The sequence below is a fragment of the Polypterus senegalus genome, chromosome 4 (genome assembly GCF_016835505.1).
Source record: "Polypterus senegalus isolate Bchr_013 chromosome 4, ASM1683550v1, whole genome shotgun sequence".
NCBI lineage: Eukaryota > Metazoa > Chordata > Cladistia > Polypteriformes > Polypteridae > Polypterus > Polypterus senegalus.
The window spans coordinates 241,618,260-241,641,108 of NC_053157.1; the positions used below are offsets into that span (position 1 = coordinate 241,618,260).

The 22,849-nt window shown below is 42.1% G+C and overlaps 1 long non-coding RNA gene across 1 annotated transcript; it reads left to right on the plus strand.

Moving 5' to 3' along the window:
- The first annotated feature begins 233 nt into the window (after positions 1-233).
- Positions 234-20,614, plus strand: LOC120528344. The gene is made up of 3 exons (XR_005633494.1): positions 234-701; positions 11,987-12,200; positions 20,575-20,614. It is a non-coding gene; the product is annotated as an uncharacterized LOC120528344 (long non-coding RNA).
- The last annotated feature ends 2,235 nt before the right edge of the window (positions 20,615-22,849 follow it).

Below are 22,849 nucleotides of genomic sequence, written 5' to 3' on the forward strand. Positions count from 1 at the left end.
CAGGGCTAAGGAGCGGGATAATTGTCAATCAAAGTCAGCGTCAGCGAATCATCTTCATGTTATCGCCGTCCACCTACTTTGCTCCAGTCTGCGACATTAGCCTTTTAAATAATCCGCAAGTAATTTAGACCCCAGGACGGCTCATTACCTCACATGCTGTCGTAACTCCCCGAAGCCAACTACGGTTTTCCAGAAGTGCAGTGCGCAAAAATAAATAAAGAAAATAGAAAGAAAACAATCAAATGGTGTCGGCGCCGTCACACTCTGAAGTTGATGACGCGTTTTTGTATTTGTGTCTGTCAAAGTCACCTGCGATCTCATAACCTGCCCGGTCAATTGTAATAACCTGAAGGTGCCGTTCAACGTGCGGACCAAACCTGCGCTCCGCCTTCACCCCCCACCTCCCCGCAGTGCGCGTTCCCGCTGATCTCAAAGCGCAGCACCGGACTAAACCAGTCGGGCACTCCGTGAAGCGCGCTTGTCACACTGAGACTTAGCGGAGTGAGCGTCACGTGAATAGCCGTCTGCTTCCAGTCGAGGCTCAGTCGGTGCTGCGATCTCAAAGTGTCCGCCATTAACACAAGACGGGCTGAGACAGTCCACGGTTATGTGCGCACACTCGGGAGATTTAAGGAGCGCCGAGAAACGATAAAGGAGAACATCAGTGATGGAGACACCGAGGAGAGAGCGACATCTACAGAGTGAGTGTCTGTGACTATTATGGGATGGCTTGGGAAGAGAAAGTCAGCTGAGCAAGAAGGAGCACTTGAGCTGGACGAGTGGCGCAAATTTGTAAGAACTTTAGCTCCTGAATAATCGTCGATATCGCGTTAAAATATCTGCGATCATTTTTTTTATTACATCTCACCTGAAGAAGGAGCCGGAGTTGCCTCGAAAGCTTGCATTTTGTAATTTTTTTTTTTAGTTTGCCAATAAATGGTGTAATTTTACTTGACTTCTCCCTACTTAACACAACCCCCAAAACTTGTTAATTAAATCCTGTTAATCTGACTGCGAGTCTCACGTTGCTAAAGAAGCAGAACCAAATTAAATGCAAGTCTGTTAATAGTAATAGCAGGTCACAGACACTTGATCGTTATACTAACGACTAGGAGCCCGATCGAATCGGGCTACAAATTCTACCTTTGTGAAATCCATACTTTATCTGCAAAGAATTATTTGCTTTTGTTTTTTTTTTTTTAAGTCTTTGACATGATTTTGTTATCATGGCACTGATTTGTGCTTAAAATAGACCCTTTCGGCCGATGTAATGAAGCGCTTCCTATTTAAACGGGGCTGCGAGAAGTGAACTCAGCTCTTCGGCGCACCTCATTTGATTTTCTCCGGCAAACAAATTTTCAAAACAAATCGTATATTTTACGACTCTAATCAGAGTCAGAGTAATAATTATGTTGGGGTGGTCATTTTATATCTGAAATTGGCTAAACAATGACCGTTGTTAATATCCAGCCGTCATTACTAAGTTTGCCAATAGACGTCAGAAGGACGGATGCCAAAACCGAACTGCCCAAAGATAAGACTTCGCCATACCAAGCAAATGGCGATACGTTCTAAATTACTTACGGTTCCGGAGCTGTCGAAGGGTTTAAGTCAGTCGACGATGTTAGACCTGCAAAGTAGGCCCCAGCAAACCAACGTTCCAAAAAACAACCAAAGTTACTGTCATCTGCTCGAACCAACGCCGACTTACTATTCTGTACTCGGCCGTCCAGCGGCGTCACTGAAGCATTTGAACATTCTTAGCCAATCATGCAATACTGCGTCTGCGTGTGCCACGTGATGTTCTAACTACAGAGGCAGAGTCCCATTGCATGGTTCTAACTTGTATTGAGTCGAGGTATTGACGCGAACACCATACATATGGATACTATCAAATTACTGTATATATAAGGATGACTTGCTACCTCATAATTACGACTAAGTTTGACTAATATGACGGTACACCACCATCTAGTGGGCATAGTGGAGAATTGCAGGCCCCTTAGTGTGTCGAACTCCAAGTTCCTCCCAATTGGCGCCCATTGAAGTCAACGGCACCTCCTTGGAGCTCCAGGTGTCTAAGAAGTGCACCTAATAAAGTTTAATGTCAGGATTTATTAGCAGCTGATATGGAAAGTATGTGGTCAGACTGGAGTCGCAGGGACCTCTAGCGTCGTCACAGCAAACTATCATATGTCACATGGACACACACGGGTACAAACACACACAGCAGGACACAAACACTCAGACTGGGGAGCAACGCTCATCGGCCTTAATAGTCAGCTTCATATATATTAAAAAAAATTAATAATAATATATATATATTATAATGTTTTGCTCTTTATTACAAAACTAGCTGTGCTACAAGATGGGTTGAATTCCAATTAATCAACTTAGATCTCAGTGTTAATGTTTGCAGTGCACCATCTGTGGGAATGTATTTTGAAATGCATGTAGTAATTAAATGAATTGCAATTATCATTCCAACAGATGGTGCATCACAAATGTTTGTAGTAGTACAGTGCATTAATACAAATGTTTGTGATGTGCCATCTGTTGGAGTGACAAATGCAATGCTTATGTCTCTGTTATATGCCATTCTATAGTCAGAGCTGAAGCACAACAAACTGCCACAGGTCTGGACCAGCAGTTGTGTGCCAGCAGGGAGGTTTACAGGCTGGTATGGTGCCCACTAATCACACTCACCCTAACACACATTCTGTCATTAAACTGCTGGCCGATATCAGAGGTGACGTCTGGTGCTGCGGCTCTGTAAGTCGATGATATTGATTAGCATGGGAGTCATAAAAGCTGTGCTAATGTTTGTGAGGCGCCATCTGTTGGAAACACAGAGACAAAGTGACTGGACAGATACACAGACAGACACACAGACACTTGTCCTTTTATTAAAGAGGATTAATCATAAACAAAAAGTCTTAATATCATCAGAACATTCAAAATATGAGATTTGATCAAAGGAATTTACAAATCAAAAGTTACCAAATGAACAGATTTGACAAATAACAGTCGTCCATATTTTATTTTATTTTATTGATTTTTTTTGTGTTTTGATCTTTTTAGATTAATAAGCAATTCAAATTTTACAAACTGTGAAGCATTAACAGGCCATTTATCTCTGTGAATGTACAGTGAGGTCCATAAATATTTGGACAGAGACAACTTTTCTCTCAGTTTGGTTCTGTACATTAGATAAAGCATTTTTTGATCACAATCCCTTCATTTCAGGCGCTCAAAAGTAATTGGACAATTGACTCAAAGGTTATTTCATGGGTTAGGTGTGTTCAAGTTCTTCATTATGTCTTATCAATTAAGCAGATGAAAGGCCTGGAGTTGATCTCAGGTGTGGTGCTTGCATGTGGAAGATTTTGCTGTGAACAGACAACATGCGGTCAAAGGAGCTCTCCAGGCAGGTGAAAGAAGCCATCCTTAAGCTGAGAAAACAGAAAAAACCCATCCGAGAAATTGCCACAATATTACGAGTGGCAAAATCTACAGTTTGGTACATCCTGAGAGAGAAAGCAAGCACTGGTGAACTCAGCAACGCAAAAAGACCAGGGGCCTCATGTATAAATGGTGCGTACACACAGAAATGTTGTGTAAGAACATTTCCACGTTCAAATCGCGATGTACAAAACCTACACTTGGCGTAAATCCACGCACTTTTCCACAGTACTTGATACCTTGTCGTACGCAAGTTCTCCGCTCGGTTTTGCAGACTGGAGGCACCCAGCGTCAAAGCAATGCTACTGTTCTTGTGTGATTACTCCTTATTTTCCTGACGTGGCTTTATAAATACAGTACACTGAAACTAACCGCATATTGTTTATTAGTGTAACGCATCTGATTGTAATTAACTTGTAACAATATAATGGTCCAGGGAATAGCCATCGTATTCCAAATACCATAACTGCTTTAGCGTTGTTACTCTCACTGCACCTTCCTCTTCTTCTTCTTCTTTCAGCTCCTCCCATTAGCAGCTGCCACAGCGGATCATCTTTTTCCATATTACTCTCACTGCAGCACTCGGAGTATTTATATCACTGTATCTGAGTGTGAATCACAGCAGCAGCTGATCGGAAAGAGAATTATCGGTAGACAGCTTCAAGAACACGCTGTCTCAGCCACGGCAAAACATTTCAAAGCCTTTCCTGTACGGACCTCGCGGTTCAGAAACAGTTTAATCCCAAGAACTTTAAATGCACTCAATCAATTGCTCCTTGTAGAACTGTCTGGAATTATAAGTACAATCACCTCACTGTAAACTTGCACTACAGTTATAATATCTCACAACCTGAGCCACTTTATAAAGCGTGTATTCACATATGATGACGATATCATTTTTAAGGTGAAATGCAGCAAAATATGTTTGTTAAATTATAAAGATAAAACTTTAACTTCATTTAAATAATCTATATTCTTCACTGGGAGTGTCGTTAAGGATAGAATAATTAAACATGTACTACGAAGATATTTCAATATTCTTTAAACGTTTTGAAGAATCGGCGCTAAGCTTACAGATGGCTTAACGTCTATTACAGAGCTGATTGTATGGCGATCGGTTACTTGGGGAAAGAAAAGCACTGACTGCAGTGACGGCCACGCCAACATATATTGAATATAAAACAGAAAGAGAAAATAACGACACAGCTAAAAATGCAGCGACAAATTTTGGCAAAAGTTAAATGCGTGTGTCATGAGCACGAGGCGGCTATGCAGTGTCTGCAACGGACGTGGCCATCCACCGTGCATAAGGTACCTTACTGGCGGGCGGAAGGAGCCACCGATTCTTCCTCTGCCCAGTGCCACCACAAGCCTAGAGCCGCCCCTGAGTACTGCTGCAATAAATTATTTCATCGAAGTGAAACACATGTTTAATAACGTGCTTTAACTCTTATCATCATGAAAATGACATCATGTATACATCTCAGTATTTTAGTTATTCAGAGCTGTAATATCACGAATGTAATGGACTCTGTGTCCAGTTGGAGGAAGAGAGCCGGTTTAAGAAGCACGTAGTGATTCACACACATAGAGCACATAGAAGATCAAATACAAAACAAAGCATTTAACGTGCTACTTTAATTATGATGTAATTTTGAGAAACTGGTTAATTAAACGATTTTAAGATGAAGTTTATGATGTTCTACTAAATGACAAAATAAACTACGTGATTAAAGTGGAAATGTCGAGATTGAAGTTGACATTTTGTACTTTTTCCCCACCGTGTGCCTTTTTTCTCTGTACCCTAATAAGCTTTCATATGACACTCAGACAGTGGGCTACAACTTTTCTTTTCACTGCGACTTTGATATGTGACTTCTTTTTTATTTCCGGCACTGTGCGATTTTGTGAACGTGAGCTTTCAAGTTTCTCCAACACGCTATGTCACTTTCGATCAACTTCCTTTTGTTGATTATACCGCGGTTTATTTGAACAAATAGCATGTTTTTCATTTGCCTCCACTTGGTATTTGCTGAAATTCTTATGTTTCCCCCCGTGCTTTTCCCATTGTCTTTTCACAGAAGGCTGCGCTTAAGGGCGATTTATATTGATTTGCATATTCAAAGAGGCGTAATTCTGGGAGGATTTGGGGCGTTACATAAAGCACGTGCACGAGCGTTAGTTTTCACGCTGACCAGGATTTATTTAGCGGAAGAACGTGGAAGTTGGAGTACGCACAGATTCCTGCATCTGGATTTTTCTCTGCGTAAGCACATTTCGGATTTTGTGCTTACGCCATGTTATAGTGCGAGTTCTACGCACGGCGTTATACATGAGGCCCCTGGACATCCACGGAAGACAACAGTGGTGAATGATCACAGAATCATTTCCATGGTGAAGAGAAACCCCTTTGCAACAGCCAGCCAAGTGAACAACACTCTCCAGGGGGTCGGCGAATCGATATCCAAGTCTACCATAAAGAGAAGACTGCATGAAAGTAAATACAGAGGGTGCACTGCAAGGTGCCAGCCACTCATAAGCCTCAAGAATAGAAAGGCTAGATTGGACTTTGCTAAAGAACATCTAAAAAAGCCAGCACAGTGCAGTAGAGATCTCACCCTTTATCACCCTGACTCTCTTCTCTATCATCCTCACCCCTCACAATTTATTCACCTTCTTCCTTTTAACCCCTCAGGCTCCATGAAGGTGACAGATTTAGAAGTCATAGTCGCCATCTGCTGGTGAGGCCTGTAATACACAGTGGGGGGGTTGTCAGCCTGGGCCTTCATTGGCTTCTTCACACACACTGATGTTAGGTGACACGCCGCTCCTTGAGGGGTCCTGAGGGAATTGTAAATGAATCCTGGAAATGTGTGTGTCAGTAGAAAGATAAAAGTGTCCCCAAATGTCACATCTGATTGTCACTTTGAACACCAACAGTGAAGGTGAAGTCAGTCAGCTGACTCGTCTCCTTGAGGTTGGATGACAATGGGAACAACAAGGAGGAGGTGCAGTTTAATGTCTAACGTGACACCAAGTGACTCAGGAAACACCAAACTCCATCAGTATGGCCGACATGTGACTGAGTGGTGAGTCCTCGTCTTTAGATATTCACAGTGAATTCATTCAGAGGTGACAGACCACCGGAGTAACTAATAGAGGGGCAGACAATGTCTGTTCAGAGGCCAGCACGCCTGTCACTTCTGTCACTCTGTGCTCCTAAATAGTCACTGGAATGAGGCTCTGGATACTGAGACAGGCATGTGGTCCTGGTGGAGCAGCACTACTGAAAGGCGCTATATAGACTGACTGACAGGTGACATTCAGTGACTCTCAGAGGACACAGCAGTTGGGGTGTCAGCCTGAAGGACATGTGGCTGTGAATCAACAGTGACCTCTGCTGGTCAGACTGGTATTTGTAGGTCTGAGGTTTCACCGCCCATCATTATGACACTCACACCTGATTGGCTACACAGACCCAATAATAATGAAGACCATGACAGCCGCACTCGCCCCGCATCCTCATCCACAAATTCACTCACAGAGGTGCCCAGATCCTGTAAATTTAATTTTACACCAAACTACAAACACAAATAGGACCTGAGCTTGTGGGGACATCAAGTGACCGGTGGAGGGTACTGGTCAGTGGTCACATGGTGTCGGATGGCTGATTGTTATACTGCAGTCAGGATTAAGATAAAACCCTGGATAGGGGGGCTCAGTGAAGGAGGTGTTGAACCTGTGCAGGAGGGTCATTGTGTGTGAGACGCTATAAAATGACAGAGAGCCAGCAGGCCAGTCCAGATACACACCTATTCTGGGGCTGTAGGGGGCACTGATTGCAGTTTGTTTGTGATTTTAACGCACAGAGTACTGGGATTGAGACCACCGCAAACACCAGGACTTGTTTAATCGAAGGAGGCACTCCACACTACATCCTTTCCTGTCCAAAGCAGAAAAAAACATTATTAACTGTAATGATTATCAGTATCCATCTATCCATCCATTATCCAACCTGATGTGTCCCAACTACAGGGTCACGGGGGTCTGCAGGAGCCAATCCCAGCCAACACAGGGCACAAGGCAGGAAGCAGACCCCAGGCAGGGCGCCAGCCCACCACAGATGATTATAAGTATTTAACTCACAAAATACTAATGACTGTACTTTGTATTAATCATGCTGCAGAGAGCTACACTCACCTAAAGGATTATTAGGAACACCATACTAATATGGTGTTTGACCCCCTTTCGCCTTCAGAACTGCCTTAATTCTACGTGGCATTGATTCAACATTCTTTAGAAATGTTGGCCCATATTGATAGGATAGCATCTTGCAGTTGATGGAGATTTATGGGATGCACATCCAGGGCACGAAGCTCCCATTCCACCACATCCCAAAGATGCTCTATTGGGTTGAGATCTGGTGACTGTGGGGGCCATTTTAGTACAGTGAACTCATTGTCATGTTCAAGAAACCAATTTGAAATGATTCAAGCTTTGTGACATGGTGCATTATCCTGCTGATAGTAGCCATCAGAGGATGGGTACATGGTGGTCATGAAGGGATGGACATGGTCAGAAACAATGCTCAGGTAGCCCGTGGCATTTAAACGATGCCCAATTGACATTAAGGGGCCTAAAGTGTGCCAAGAAAACATCCCCCACACCATTACACCACCACCACCAGCCTGCACAGTGGTAACAAGGCATGATGGATCCATGTTCTCATTCTGTTTACGCCAAATTCTGACTCTACCATTTGAATGTCTCAACAGAAATCGAGACTCATCAGACCAGGCCACATTTTTCCAGTCTTCAACTGTCCAATTTTGGTGAGCTCGTGCAAATTGTAGCCTCTTTTTCCTATTTGTAGTGGAGATGAGTGGTACCCGGTGGGGTCTTCTGCTGTTGTAGCCCATCCGCCTCGAGGTTGTGCGTGTTGTGGCTTCACAAATGCTTTGCTGCATACCTCGGTTGTAACGAGTGGTTATTTCAGTCAAAGTTGCTCTTCTATCAGCTTGAATCAGTCGGCCCATTCTCCTCTGACCTCTAGCATCAACAAGGCATTTTTAGCCCACAGGACTGCGCATACTGGATGTTTTTCCCTTTTCACACCATTCTTTGTAAACCCTAGAAATGGTTGTGCGTGAAAATCCCAGTAACTGAGCAGATTGTGAAATACTCAGACCGGCCCGTCTGGCACCACCAACCATGCCACGCTCCAAATTGCTTAAATCACCTTTCTTTGCCATTCTGACATTCAGTTTGGAGTTCAGGAGATTGTCTTGACCAGGACCACACCCCTAAATGAAGCAACTGCCATGTGATTGGTTGATTAGATAATTACATTAATGAGAAATTGAACAGGTGTTCCTAATAATCCTTTAGGTGAGTGTATAAGATTTTATACTTCTATATGATTTGATCTTAATTTAGGTAGCAAAGGAATTACGTTTATGCACAGAATATGAGCCTGGCTTACGTTCTTCTATGTGAAAGTGCTAACCTCTTGATATTAACAGAACACCCTGTGATATTATAAATCAATGGGATTGTTTTCTTCACTCTTGCTTAAAAACATAAGACAAAATGTCATTTATGATTTAATAAATAAGGATTATTAATCTAATCAAACAAATATAACCTAATTTAGATATTAAAGCTATAAGAATGCAATCTCTTTATAATTAATGTAATGGGGAATAAGAAATTGGTCTTGTGTGTCTACTGAGAAGGGCACATTCTTTAGAAATGTGAGTGCCTGGCAGTTCTTTGTTTTTGCTCTACTCCTGTATGTCGTAAATTAAGATGTCACCCGTAATCTGTGTATGACCTCAGAATGAACTGCCATGTTTTTTTTTTTTTTTCTGTTCTCTCTTTGGCTAATGAATAAGTTAAGTAATATAAAGAGGAATTTTTTTCTTTTAAGCAAGGCTGTCTGTTCTGAGCAGCCAGTGGCTCTTAGCTTCCTGCTTGGTTTCTGAGGGTCTCCAGTCTATTTGGAGGCAATGGGGATGAGGGTGGGGCTGCAGTCTGTCTATCTCAACAAGAATTAAGAGATTGATTTTTATTTTATATATTGGGGTCCATTTCTTTGTCGTTCCCGACTTCCAGCGATGACACCAGTCATTTATATGTGATTCTAATCACCACATAGTTTCCACTCCTAAATAGTCACTGGAATGAGGCTCTTGATACTGAGACAGGGATGTGGTCCTGATGGAGCAGCACTACTGAAAGGCGCTATATAGACTGACTGACAGGTGACATTCAGTGACACTCAGAGGACACAGCAGTTGGGGTGTCAATCTGAAGGACATGTGGCTGTGACTCAACAGTGACCCCTGCTGGTCAGACTGGTATTTGTAGGTCTGAGGTGTCATTGCCCCTCACTATGACACACACACTTGATTGGCTACTCAGACCCAATAATAATGGAGACCCTGACAGCCGCACTCGCCCTGCATTCTCATCCTCAAATTTACTCACAGAGATGTGTCCCACCGATAGTGAAAAATTAATTTTGACCCCAAACTGCAAAGACACCTGAGCTTGTGGGGACATCAAGTGACAGGTGGAGGGTGCTGGTCAGTGGTCACATGGTGTCAGATGGCAGATGGTTACAGTGGAGTGAAGACCAAATCCAAACCCTGGATAGTGGGGCTCAGTGAAGGAGGTGTTGAACCTGTGCAGGAGGGTCATTGTGTGTGAGACGCTATAAAATGACAGAGAGCCAGCAGGCCAGTCCAGACACACACCTATTCTGGGGCTGTAGGGGCGCTGATTACAGTCTGCTCTTTATTGTGCCACACAGAGTACTGGGAATGAGCACACCGCAAACACCAGGACTTGTCGTTGTTTCCAAAGAGGCTCTTCTCTCCCCCTCCTTTCCTGCTCAGTCCTTTATATGCGACTCCAATCACCTCGTAGTCTCCACTGCACTTCACCTCCCAGTAACAGCGAGTCCCAGTCAGAGCCTCTCTGCACAGAACTTGAGGCCAGCAGTCAAATCTGTAAAGATGATCAGGATATTCAGTCTCTGTCCCCTCACGTGTCACCTTCTTGTTCCCTTCAGACAGACGGAGGTCTCTGTGTGCTGTGTTGATGTCCAGTGTGAGGGCACAGAAATCTGAAAGGAGAGAAAAGAAAACGAGTGAGGAAATCTGGGAGTGTGTAACGGGACTGGGGGCGGAGCACAACACAGATAATTAACAAGAACCAATCGGGAGCTGCGCTGACGAGACACTAATAGTAACAAGCTCATCTGATTGGACAGAATCCTGTTATTTTCTGTGCAGAGAGCCTCTGACTGGAACTCGCTGTTACTGGGAGGTGGAGTGTAATGGTGAAAGTGTGAGGATAGGAGTCGCATATAAAGGAATAAGAAGGAAAGGATGGGGCTTGGACTGATGCCTTGGACACAACAAGTCCTGGAGTTTCTTCTGAGTACTCAGTGTGTCACAATAACAAAGAACTTCACAGGATAGATGAGGAAAAAGCTTTATGTGACTGAATTTGGGGATGAGAATGCAGGGTGAGTGCCACTGTCAGGGTCTCCATTATTATTGGGTTTGATTTCTTTGAGTAGCCAATGAGGTGTGTGTGTCATTGTGTGGTGCAGTGACCCCTCAGATCCACACATAGCAGTCTGACCAGCAGGAGTCACTGTTGAATTACAACTACATTTACAGAAAAAGGTAAGAAAACCTTTTGGAATTCCTTGGATTTCTGCATTCTGATTCCTACAAAGATGTCATCTGATCATCACCTAAGTCCCAATTCTAGACAACCACAATCTGGCTAAACTAATAACATACCAGATGTTGGACTTTCCATATCATTGTTAGGCACATTGAGTGATCGTTCACAGTGTAGACTGGCAAAACAAGTTTTAATTATTTAATTATTTTTATTTAATAACTTGTTGATCCTCCTTCATCAGCCATAACCTCCACCAAACATTTCTGTTTCTTGCTTATAAGACCTGCACAATGTTTGGGATGTCTTATGGACCATCCTTCCTTACCAACCTGTTTCAGTTCCTCAGTATTTCTGGTTGCCCAGCTCTCAGGTCAGGCTACAGCATCTCAGAGGGGTTACAGTCAGGACTCTCACTTGGTCAAACGTCTTTACCAGCCATTCTTTTGTTGATGTACTTGTGTGCTTTGGGTCATTGTCTTGCTGCATCATCCAGCCTCACTTACGCTTGAGGTCGTATACTTCTGCCCACACATGTTTGCTTTACATTTGAATTTTTTGTTTCCTCAATATTTGCATTGTGTCATGGCCCTGAATTAACAAAGCAGGCCCAATCCATGATACTCCTTTTACTGTTTGTCACAGTTGGGATGAGGCTTTGGTGTTGGTGTGCAGTTCCCTCTTTCACCTAACCTAGCATTGTGCATTTTTGCCAAAAAGATCAACTTTGTCTCATCTGTCCATTTAACATTGTCCAAGGACCATTGTGAAACATCCAGGTGGTCCTGAGCAAACTTAAGATTTGCTGCAATTCTTTTTTTTTCAGGTTTGCCTTTTGTGCTGGTGAAGTGATTGTTACCTCATGCCCACTCACATGGACATCCCACTACAGTCCTGAATTTCCACCATTTGTAGATATTTTATTCTTACCATGGATTGATGAACACCCAGGTCTTCAGCAATGCCTGTGTAGCCTTTTCCAAGTTCCTGCATTTCTATGATGAGTCTTCTAAGTTCCTGTGACATTTGTTTGGATTGAGGTGAGGTTCACACTAACCACTTTATCTTGAAGAGAGCAGAATTATCAGTCTTATAATTTCATTGTCTTTAATGAAACAGCTTCCTCCATTTAGCTTTAGGACATGGTATCTTACTTTGTCCAGCCTGCACTGTCTAATGACAACTCAATGTGTTCAATAAGAACATGGAAAGTAGAACAGTTTGTGTGTTATTAGTTTGGTCAGATTGTGTTTAACTATGAATTGTGACTTAGATGAAGATCAGAGCTCATTTTATTGGAAGTCAAATCCATGGAAATCCAAAGGGGTCACTTACTTTGTCTTGCTAAAGTACATATATTAAAATCTGGGACATCAATATCTGTTGTGTACCCTGAATGTCACCTGTTAGGGATGACAAACATGTGGACCTGCTGGAACAGCACAAATGATATATAGAGCTATTGACAGACATGTGTGCGAGTGACAAAGGTCTCTAAACTGCTGTCCCCTCCCCAGAAATCTTTTGCCCCTTAATTGGTCACTCAAGGGGTCCATCACCTCTGAATAAATTGTCTATGAATATCTGAAGATGAGGATTCGCTGGTCACTCAGGTATCAGGCACACTGATGGAGTTTGGTGTTTTACTGAGGCACCTGATGTCACATTAGACATTAAACTGCACCTCCTCCTTCCTGCTCTCAGGTTTGTCAAAGTCACCCAAACTTAAGGAGTTGAGTCAGCTGACTAACGTGACCATCACTGTCAACATTTAAAGTACCAATCACAGGTGATACCTGTGAACACTTTTATCTAACCCTAATTCACAATTTCTTTAGGACCCCTGACTATCCTGCATGTCATCTGACGTCAGTCTGCATAAACAGGCAGATTAAGGTCCAGGTTGACCGTCTGTATTACAGGCCTAAGCAGCAGGTGGAGACTGTGAGTTCTAAATCTGTCATCTTCTTGGAGCCTGACGGGGGTCAAAAGGAAGTGGAGAAAGTAGAGAAGGAGTGAGGAGTGATAGTGAGAGAGCAGGGTGTCAGGGGGAGAAAGGGCAAGATGAACAACCTCAAGGAACTGAATGAATCACGTAAGTGTGCTGCTTGTGGGTCTCTGTTGTTGTAAAATAACTTGATAAATAAAGAATTGAGATTAATTCTTACTCTCTGATGTTTTCTTCATTTTACTTGGCACACTCTGACAGCCGTCCTGTGATCACAATTTTTGTATTCTTTGTTGATCAAATCCGTGTCCTGATGTGTGACTGACATCTAAATCTTTAATCACTCAGTCATCAGACAGGCCGTCACATGAAGAGCTCTTCACTGCTGACCTAAACCCAGCTGTCCTCTTCTCTCTCTCTCTCTCTCTCATTATTTCACTTCAGCCATTGTGTCAGTTCTCATTGTCTGACCACATAAAGCCATTGGTCTCTATGGTAACTGACATCCTCATCACATCTACACATCAGTAGTGAATCTCGTTTAAAGTCAAGGCGCACATTCTACACCTTCTTGTTCACTTTGGGTCTGTTGCCCTCTCAATTCTGCTGTGGTCCTTGTCCTCATTTCTTTTTTTTTTTATTAATTTTATTGCACTCCATACAAAGCAATCAAGTTTTTACAAAAAGAAAAATAGAGTTAAGAACAGATCGATCCCCACCCTGAGAGAGAGAGCAAGCCAAACGGTAAAATTTAAGGCTTGTAAACATACCTAAATTAATAAATTCTCTGTGCTTTATGAACTTATTTTAAAATATTACTGATTAGATCCTGCCATGTTTTGAAAAAGTCTGTACAGATCTTCTAGCTGAGTATTTGATTTTTTCCAATTTCAAATTGTATAACACATCAGTTTCCCACTGACTTAAAAGAGGAGAGTTTGGATTCTTCCAGTTTATCAGAATAAGTCTGCGTGCCAAAAGTGTAGTGAATGCAATCACAATTTGTTTGTCTTTCTCCACTTTAAGCCCCTCTGGAAGAACCTCAAACACAGCTGTTAATGGGTTAGGAGGGATTGTGAGTCCAAGGCTGTCTGAGAGGTAATTAAAATTTTTGTCCAGAATAATGTTAATTTGGTGCAGGCCCAGAACATGTGACCTAGTGAGGCTGGGACTTGGTTGCAGCGTTCGCAGGTTGGATCATGCCCTGGAAACATTTTGGAGAGTTTTAGTCGAGACAGATGTGCTCGATATATAATTTTGAGTTGTATAATTGTATGCTTTGCATATGGAGCTCGAGTGAATTCTCTGCATTGCTACTTTCCACTCCTTTTCTGATATATTAATTGAGAGATCTTTTCCCAGTGTCCTCTTGGATCTTTGAAAGGAGGGATTGTAAAATGATTTTATATATTGTAGAGATGGAGTCTAAGTCCTTGAGATTGAGCAATATTTTTCCAGCATGGATGAGGGTGCAAGATGAGGAAAATCTGGAAGGTTCTGTTTAACAAAGTTCCTGATTTGAAGATAGTGAAAGAAATGTGTAGCTGGAATGTTAAATTTGGAATGTAATTGTTCATAGGATGCAAAGACGTTGTCTATATAAAGATCTCTAAGCAAGTTAATTCCAAATTTTTCCAGATATTAAAAACTGCATATGTTTGTGAAGGTTGAAAGAGGTGGTTCTCTTGCAGAGGTGCCACAGATAGAAGCTTCTCCGTCTTAAAATGCTTTCTACATTGGTTCCAGATTCTAAGTGAGTGGAGCACAATTGGGTTATTAGTGTATTGCCGATAACGTGTGTTTATTGGAGCACAGAGCAAGGAATACAAAGAAGTACTGCAGGATTTTACTTCTATTGCGGTCCAAGCCTGTGTATGTTCTTCTATTTGTGTCCAGGTTCTTATCGCCTGTATATTTGCTGCCCAGTAATAAAACTGGAAGTTAGGTAGAGCCATGCCACCTTCTGCCTTTTGTCTTTGTAGGGTCGCTCTTTTGATGCGTGGATGTTTTGAATTCCAAATAAATGAGGTTATTGTTGAATCTAATTGCTTAAAGAATGATTTATTAATGTATATTGGATGTTTTGAAATAAAAAGGAGCTTAGGAAGAATATTCATCTTAACAGTGTTAATTCTTCCAGCTAGTGTGAGATGAAGGGTTGACCATCTATGCAAGTCTTGTTTAATTTTTTCCATGCAGACGCGAAATTTTGTTGATAAAGAGCTTTATGTTTACTTGTGATGTTTACCCGAGGTATTTAAACTGTTCTGCAATGATAAAAGGTAGGGTGTCTAATCTAATATTATATGCTTGAGAATTCACTGGAAAGAGTACACTTTTATTCAGATTAATTCTGAGACCAGAGATCTTTTGAAATTCTGTGAGTGCTGCTAAGACTGCAGGCACAGAATTTTCTGGGTCCGATATATACAGTACCATGTCATCTGCATATAATGAGATTTTCTGTTCCAGTCCTTCTCTGCTAATCCCCTTTATCTGATCAGTATTTCGACAATGTATTGCCAGTGGTTCAATGGCAATTGCAAACAGCAGTGGTGACAAGTGGCATCCTTGTCTTGTGCCACGTTCTAGTTTAAAGTAGTCTGAGCAAATGTTATTGATGCAAACTGAAGCTTCTGGGTTAGTATACAGTAATTTAATCCATGCACAAATGTTGGGCCAAACCCAAACTTCTCCAATGTAGTAAAAGGTATTTCCATTCAATCATGTCGAATGCTTTTTCTGCATCCAATGATAATAATATTTCTGGGGTGTTTGATTTAGTTGGTGAGTATATTACATTAAACAGGCGTCGAAGATTTGAAGATAAGTGTCGGCCCCTAATAAATCCAGTTTGGTCTTGTGATATTGAGGGAGCACTTTCTCCATCCTTCTAGCTATGATTTTAGAGAGTATTTTAACGTCGTTATTCAGAAGTGAAATTGGTCTGTATGATGCACATTGTAATAAGTCCTTATTTTGTTTTGGACAGACAGTGATTAGTGCTTGGCGAAAGGTTTGTGGAAGAGATTGGTTATCTCTGGCTTCTGTAAATGTTGCTAATAGGTGGGAGCTGGCTGAGCGTAGAATTTCTTGTAAAATCTGCAGGGTAGCCATCAGGGCCTGCTGCTTTTCCACCTTGGAGTGACTTTATAGCATCTAGTAATTCTGATAATGCAAGAGGTTTATCAAGTTCCTCCACACTAAAAGCGTCTATTTGTGGTATCTGTAATGTATCCAGAAATGCATTAGATTGTGTATTGTCTTCTTTAAACTCAGTAGTATATAGGGATTTATAGTAGTCTCTGAAAGTGTGCATTATATTTTTGTGTTCGATGATTTTATCTCCGTTCGTGTTAGTGATTACGAGATTGCGTTGCGCACTTCTTGCTTGTGAATTTGTTGAGCTAAAAGCTTATTAGCTTTCTCTCCATGTTCATAATAATGATGTCTGGATTTGTAAATTAGTTGTTCAGTTTCTTTAGTTGTCAAGAGGTTTAATTCTGAATGTAGAGCCTGCCTCCTCTATGTAGAGTCTCGCTTGGTAGTCTGGCATGTTTTTCATCTATTTTAGTAATTTCGCTTTTTATCTCTGCTACTTTCTTGGCTTCGGATTTATTTCTGTGGGAAAGATATGAGATAATCTGTCCTCTTAAGAAGGCCTTAAGAGTTTCCCAGAGTATTCCTGCAGAGATCTCAGGTGATGTATTTGTCTCTAAGAAGAATTTGATTTGTTTGGATATAAATTCCGTACAATTCTCGTCAGCTTATAGAAGCGGGTTGAGGGTGAGTGTATGGGGCTTAGTAATTTTAGCTCCAAGATCATAGGTGCATGATCAGAAATAACAATAGCATCATATTCACAAGATTTAATCTTAGGCAAGAAGTTATTGTCTATAAAGAAGTAATCAATCCTTGAGTAGCAATGATGTACTGGTGAGTAGAAAGAATATGTTCTTGAATTTGGGTTTAAAACCTCCAGGGATCTGATAAGTTGTGATCAGTTATAAACTTTGTAATTATCTTTGCGTGTTAGATGCGTTCCCCTGTGGAGGAAGTCCTATCTAAAAGTGGATTTAGAACACAATTAAAGTCCCCCGCCATTATAACTTTATGAGTGTTCAGATTGGGAATGGATGCAAATAAATTTTGTATAAATTCCTTATCATCAACATTAGGTGCATAAACATTTATCAAAATCATTTTACAGTTAGATAAGTCTCCCATGACCATTACATATCTCCCTTCAGGATCCAATACTACATCTGATGCTACAAATGGTACTGTTCTATGTATGAGAATTCCCACACCTCTAGTTTTCTTTGTAAAACTAGAATGGAACATTTGGCCAGTCCAGTCTTTTTGCAGCCAGAACTGATCCTTGCTTAGTCAGTGGGTTTCCTGTAAAAATACTATTTTAGCATTTAGACCTGTTAGGTGAGAAGTACTTTCTTTCTCTTTAATTCGTGATTCAGGCCTTTAACATTCCAGCTTACAAGTTAACTGTCCCATCATGGAGACACTGATTCTGAGTTTTTGATGTCATTTTATAGTCTTAACTGGAAGTGAGACAGTTTAGGTCTTAATTTCCTATTTCCCCAGAGTTGTTGCCATGCAGCTTATTATTACGTTGGTAGTTATAATTATAAAGATTGAGAGGATAGATTAGGTATAGATCAAGCCTGCTCTCTTTCTCTCTCCCCCTTAACCTCCCACCCTCACTTTTTGCCTCCCCAAGTGAGGCTAAAACCCACTTCACACAGTCCCAGTCCTCTGACATACCCAGAGACAGAGCACGTCCAAAGCAAAACAAGCCCCATGCAGTGCGCTTTAGGGTTAAAAGATAGAGATATCTGTTACCAATATAGTCTTTAAAAAGAAAAAAAAAAAAAGAATTTTGCACTTAAAATATATATATAGTCTTCAGCAATTTTAGTGCATTAAGATGATACACCCAGATAATAAACCCGGTGATGGTGTTAAAGATGTGTCCAAATAAGCATAACAAGTCTTAATGCAGTAATAGCAATAACAATAAACCAAGGGTATGATATTGAACAGTCTCGTTTAGGGTAGAGATGAAATAATTAGAAAAGAAAAAAAAAAAGAACAATTAAGCACAATAAAACATAAACAGATAGCCCTAGTAATACTAAGTAATAATGAGAAAATGAGAATATATGCTGATAAAACCCGTATTTTAAAACGAATAGATCAGACAGTAGATTATTAATCCGCCATGACTCACTATTATGTATCAGAATAGTCCCGGGATCAGCTTTCTTAATTCCTTTTCTGCTTCTTCCTTGCTAGCGAAGACATAGAATTGACCCTGCCATTCCACTTTCAGTTTTGCGGATACAAGAGGCTGTATTTGACGCTGGCTTGCCGTAACCGCTGTTTAATGTTGTAGAAGGCTGCGCTTTAGTAGCTGTTGCTGGAGAGAAGTCAGGAAGATACGAATGTGGTTATTTTCATATATAATATCTTCCTTGTTTCTGAGGAGTGCCATCACCTCTAGCTTAAATGATAATCGTTCAAAACGAACTATAAAAGATCTTGGTCTGGGTCTAACGGTGTTTGATCCGCGTCGCGTAAGCGCTGCTATCTCAGATTCTGCTTTAAAGTCGCCCCGATTATTTTAGAAAAAGTTTCGGCTGCGAATTTCACCGGGTTTGAACTTTCTCGATTCTCAGGCAGACCTTCAATTCTGACGTTATACCTTCTACTTCCATCTTCCAAAGCAGCCAGTCTGTCTCCGAGTTTTTGCATTCGGAGCTGACATTTTCTGCTTTTCTTCAGCACTGGTGGCTAAATTTTCGGCTAATTCAATCCTAGTCGTGAATGTCTCCTTGAGATCCTCCAATTGATCAGTAAGCGTTTCAATTTTACCCAGCACCTGTCGGATTTCCACTTGCATTTCTTGTCGCAGCCTTTCATTTGCCTGTTGCAGCATCAGCCGTTGCGTTTCGTTTGCTTGCTGCTATTCCTGTTTCAATTCCAGTAACTCTTGTTTCAGCCTCTCATGTGCCTTTGCCCTTGCTTTCTCATTTGCCTTCTCGGTTTTCTTTATATCTTGTATGATCTCAGCGAGCATCGCCTCCAGTTTAGACATTTTAATTGTGCCTTCTTGTACCGTGGGTAAAGCGTCAGACTCTACTGTAGCCAGTGCTCCCACTATTCCCGGCTCGCGTGGAGTAATTGAGATCGCGGACTGTAAGGCCCCTTCCAGTTTCAGGTGTTCTCCAATCAGCGAGCTATCGAGATCTGCACTCCCGATCTTACATTCGCTCCCCTTTTCACACTCAGCCGGCGACGATGTAGCGGACCTTGGTCCCGAAGAGTCTGTACTTTCGCCCAGCTGTTCCAGCTCTCTCTCTGAAAGGCCGTATCTTGAGCTAGGGCTTGCTGATCTTGGCTTGGGTGCAGCTTTAGTTTTCTTTTCTTTCGGACCCCCTTTCTTGCTGGCCATATTTATATATGCTTACATATATAATGTAGCAGTGTCCTTGGGTTGAATAAATGCAGGATATCTCAGGATAATAAGCAAATAATATGAAAAATAACACCGCTGCTAGCGGAGCTCCACTTCAGACGTCCATCTCTCGCATCGGACGAGACCAAAATCCTTGTCCTCATTTCAATGACACTCCTGTCCCACCCTGATGTCTGGAGTACCAAAGTTCCCTTTAATTATAAATGGTATAATTATGAAAGTCTATGTCATCTCACATAGTAATTTTACTTTCAAGTTCAAGTTTCTTTATGGTCATCCCATCCAAAATACATCGTACGGGTTGAGATAAAATTGGGTGTCTTTAGGACCATCGTACAAATATACAACATGTAGTGCAGCAAGACAATGTACACCACTTAGTGCAGATACAACATGCAGTGCAAACAGACAGGACAGTGTGCAGTAAAGTGACATGACGTCCAGCAGCTCAGTTCTAACTGGATTAGTAACAGCTTAACAGCAGATGAGACATTACTGTGTTAAAAAGGTGAACTATAAGAAGATGTACATCAAACATTTAGTAACTGCTTAACACTCATAAAGTGCAATGTGTACATTTGATTTATAAAGTTTTCAAATGTGCAAATAATGTAAAGTTCACAGTTCAGAGTTCAAAATCAAGTAGTTGGTGGAGCTCCGACATTAAGGAGTCAAACAGCATGGGGGTAAGAAACTGTCACATGGTCTGGATGACCTGACTCAGGTACTGCAATACCATCTTCTAGACGTCAGGAGCTCAAAGAGCCCATGTGCTGGGTGTGAGGGGTGAGCCATAATGCTGGGTGCCTTGTGGAGGTTGTGTGTGCTGTAGGTGTCTTGTATGGAGGGGAGAGGCACACCAAGGAAGTTTGTCCTCAGCTGTCTTAGCAGTCCTCTGTAGTAACTTGTGATCCGCAGCAAGTCACTTCCTTGTTTGTCTGACTGATTCTCTCTGCCTGCCTCTCCTCAGACTGATGATGACTGAAGCCCAGCTGTTTGTTTCACAGGACGAGTTCACCTGCTCGGTGTGTCTGGACACCCTGACTGACCCCGTCACCATCTCCTGTGGTCACAGTTTCTGTCTGAAATGCCTCAAAGACTGCTGGGATCAGAGCCAAGTGTGTAGCTGCCCTCAGTGTAGAGAAAACTTCATCACAAGGCCTGAGATGAACAGAAACACTCTGCTGAATGAAATTAAAGAAGACGACAATTAGTCCTCCTCCATCTCATAATTATGCTGGCCCTGGAGACGTGGAGTGTGACTTCTGTACTGGTAAGAAGTTCAGAGCGGTGAAGTCCTGTCTCACCTGCACGGCCTCCTACTGTCAGACTCACCTGCAGCCTGACTATGAAGGATACGCCCTGAAGCACCACAAGCTGGTTGATCCTGACAGAAATCTGAAGGCCCCAGGTTAACAACGACCGCCACCAGTACTGTTAGTCAACAGGGTGCTGGCGGAAATTGGGCTACTGTTGGCCAAAGAAGAAGGAGGAGAAGAAGAGGGGGGAGACGTGTCCGGAGGCAGGAGGAGAGGAGGAAGGTAAAGAGAGTGGAACTGCTGGCAGTATTACTCGTCAGGTGAGAGAGTTAGCTGATATGATGGAGAGAAGGGAGGTTGATATATTGTGCGTGCCAGAGTCTAAATGGAAGGGGAGTAATGCCAGGTGGATCGGAGGTGGATTCAAATTGTTCTATCATGGTGTGATTGGGAGGATAAATGGAGTAGGGGTTATCCTGAAAGGAACAGTATGTCAAGAGTGTTTTGGAGGTGAAGAGAGTGTCAAACAGAGTGATAATTATGAAGCTGGAAATTGGAGTTGTGAGGATAAATGTTGTTAGTGCCTATGCACCGCAAGTTGGGTGTGCAATGGATGAGAAAGAAGATTTTTGGAGTGAGTTGGATGAAGTGATGAACAGAAAGTGGTGATTGGAGCGGATTTCAATGGGTATGTTGGTGAAGGGAACAGAGGAGACGAGGATGTGATGGGTAGGTATGGTGTCAAGGAGAGGAATGAAGAAGGTCAGAGGATAGTGGATTTATCCAGAAAGATGGACATGGCTGTGGTGAATACATATTTTAAGAAGAGGGAGGAACATAGGGTTATGTACAAGAGTGGGGGAAGATGCACACAGGTAGATTACATCCTATGCAGAATCTGAAGGAGATTGAAGACTACAAAGTGCTGTCAGGGTGAAGTGTAGTTAAGCAGCATTGGATGGTGGTCTGCAGGATGACGTTGGAGATCAAGAAGAGGAAGAGAGTGAGGGCAGAGCCAAGGATCAAATGGTGGAAGTTGAAAAAGGAAGACTGCAAGGTTGAGTTTAGGAAGGAGGTGAGAAAGGCACTAGGTGGCAGTGAAGAATTACCAGAGAGTTGGGAAACAAAGCATGTAGTAAGAGTGACAACAGGAAGGGTGATTGGGATGACATCTGGACAGAGGAAGGAGCAAAAGGAAACCTGGTGGTGGAATGAGGAAATACAGGAGAGTATACAGAGGAAGAGGATGGCAAAGAAGAAGTGGGATAGTCAGAGAGATGCAGAAAGTAGACAAGAGAACAGGGAGATAAGGCACAAAGTGAAGAGAGTGGTGGCAAAGGCTAAAGAAAAGGCGTATGATGAGTTATATGAGAGGTTGGACACTAAGGAGGGAGAAAAGGACCAGTGGGCTACAGAGAGCGGCCGAGCTGGGAAAGATGTGCAGCAGGTTAGGGTGATAAAGGATAAAGATGGAAACTTACTCACAAGCTGTTTCCTGCAGAGGCATTAGCTCTCTTGGAAATGTGTTCTTTTAATATTGTGGCTTATTAAATAATTAAACGATATCATAATATACCAGAAAAGGCGATATCCCTCCCATAGTGATTACGGCGTACAAGAATCACATGAGACAAAATATCTTTTAGCTTACATTTACTGACGTTTTACGCAGTTACAGACGAGGAGGCATATGGACAGACTTTATCCAGGTGGGAATCTGGATCAACACAGTCAGCCATTTTTTCCGTCCCTACGCTGGGAGGTTTCCAACACCTATGTTGGCACAGCCTCCAAGGGTCTGGCCACTGTCCAGACCTTTTATATGGTTCTTGCTTCATTTGCTGGTCTTCTCGTTTCCAAACAAGGGCTGAATTCCTCTCCCACAAAATACAGAAATATCATAGTGCTTACATGTCGATTCTCATTCTCCCAAGAAGGAAAGAAGGTTTGTGCTGATAGAGGACAGAAATACCCTAACCTGTGTTT